This window comes from Pinus tabuliformis, chromosome 2_2 (genome assembly GCF_031772625.1).
Source record: "Pinus tabuliformis cultivar Carrire ecotype Pingquan chromosome 2_2, CPIR1, whole genome shotgun sequence".
Classification (NCBI taxonomy): Eukaryota; Viridiplantae; Streptophyta; class Pinopsida; order Pinales; family Pinaceae; genus Pinus; species Pinus tabuliformis.
Window position 1 is genome coordinate 53,955,691 of NC_142300.1, and position 2,253 is coordinate 53,957,943.

Sequence of the window (2,253 nt, forward strand, 5' to 3'; positions counted from 1 at the left end):
TGTGGTGAAAGTGAAATTATGGGCCTGAATTTAGTGAAAATTTTTCCAAAGGAATCCAATTTTGAGAGTGTTTGATTAGTTATTTAGTGATAAAATTTTCCAAAGGGATCCAATTTGAGAGTGTTTGAATAGGTTTTTTAAGGTGAAAATAGATGCAACACCATGGTTGGTTTTTTTATGGTGAAAATGAATTTAGCACCATCAAAGCCACTGGAGCACTCAAAATTTTAAAGTTGAACGGTAACCCAAATTTACAAAAATTTCAACCAGATTTTTTCAAATCTTGAAAAATTTCCATCCTTATCCTTGTTAGACTATGACGTTTTGAATTGTTTTTCCTACATTTGTGTTTGATTCATCTCTCCTGCTATCTACAGGCAATGAATCTTGCACTTTTACATGTGCAACCTTTTGTATGAAAGACTAAGGCCAACATCCTATGGTTACACAAGACATTCATTCTATAGACCTACCAGCACAATTTTTGATACTAGGTTCTCTGATCCGATCAAATTAAATCCAGAAAATATGAATAATAAAGTGTAAAAAGTGTGGATGTACAACGAATATGGATCCATAGAGATCCTACACTTTGGGGATTTCCTTGTGCCAAAGCTGGGTTAGATTAGCTTTTAGTTCAAGTCTGGGTTGTTGCTCTTAATCCTGCTGACTTTAAGAGACTGGAAGGCTTATTAAGAAATGCAGATTCCGATTTTCTGGTATTCAGATTGACTAATTAACCCTCTATTTTTCGTACATAAGCCCCTTTACCCCCATTGACATGTATGTAATGTTTATTTATTTTTTATTTGTCTGTGTTTTGCAGGTTCTACCAGGTTGTGATATGTCAGGAGTGGTGGTGGAAATTGGTGATGGTGTCTCCAAGTTCAAGGTCAGTGACGAGATATACAGCAATATCCAAAATTTTGCACCAGGCAGGCCAAAGCAGTGCGGGCTCTCACCCAGTACACAGTGGTGGAGGAATGCATGGTAGCACCGAAGCCCAATAATTTATCATTTCAGGAAGTAGTGAGCTTGCCACTTGCGCTTCAAACTGCGCAACAGGGCTTCGATAAAGCCAATTTTGAAAATGGGAAGAGCATGTTCATTGTGGGAGGAGTGGGCGGAGTGGGTGTCCTCGCCATTCAACTGGAAAAGAATGTGTATGGAGCTTCTAGGATCGTTTCCACTACTATCACAAGAAATCTAGAGTTAGTGAAAAGCCTAGGGGAAGATTTGGTCATCGATTACACCAAGCAGAGCTACGATCAGGTTTTCAGGAAATTTGATTTTGTATTTGATACCATAAGCCAGTTCTGATAAAAATTCTATGCATTTCCTTTTTTCATTCTTTGGTTTGGCCTGGTGAGTCCTGGAACTAATCCTAGGCTTGATAGGGCACATCTAAGAGCTATTATTTAAATTCAATGTTAATTTTCGTTTTATTTGATGGAATTGTAGGGGATTCCTTCAAATATCATGTGTTGGCCAAAGAGGAAGGCAAGGTTGTGCACATAATGTTGTTCCAGCCTCATCCTAGAGCTCAGTTTTACATAGTGTCAGCCGGCGCACATAATTTGGAGAAGTTGCAACCTTATATAAAGATTGAGAAGCTGAAACTAGTGATTGATCCAAAGAGCCCGTACTCATTCTCAGACATTATAGAGGCTTTCAAACTTCAAGAAAGCAGATGAGCCATAGGGAAGATTGCTATTTCCCCCATCCAGTGAGAAAAAAATTATTATAGGGATGCCTGCATCCATTTCTAAATTGTTATTATAGTTAGTAAGTTTACATATTTCAAGATACATTTATATTCTAATTTATATCTATTATGTTACATAGTGTTGGGTGGCTTACCTAGTCCTTAACCTAAATATTTATCGACACAAGATCCACCATGGCCATCAAAGTCCCTCTTAGAATCAACCATGTATCTATCAGTCCTTCAAACCCTTCACCATGAAAACTCTTGCATTGTTATTTTTTCAATGTCACCTTCATTGCTATCAAGACTAATTGTTGTCCATTAGGGTCTCAATTGCATAAACATTTTACACATCAGTTTTTGTGGCAGAGTGTCCATGGCGCACGTTGTGCCTTCGTCTGGTTATTTTTTTGAATGTCACATTCATTGCTATCAAGACTAATTGTTGTCCATTAGGGTCTCAATTGCAAAAAAAATGTACACGTCAGTTTTTCTGAAAGATAAAGATAATTATATTTATGTCCAACTCGTGACCACAAAGTAGG

General features: G+C 37.5%; 1 pseudogene; it reads left to right on the forward strand.

Annotated features, from left to right (window-relative positions):
* The first annotated feature begins 699 nt into the window (after nt 1–699).
* LOC149191446 (2-methylene-furan-3-one reductase pseudogene) lies at nt 700–1,320 on the forward strand (annotated as a pseudogene).
* The last annotated feature ends 933 nt before the right edge of the window (nt 1,321–2,253 follow it).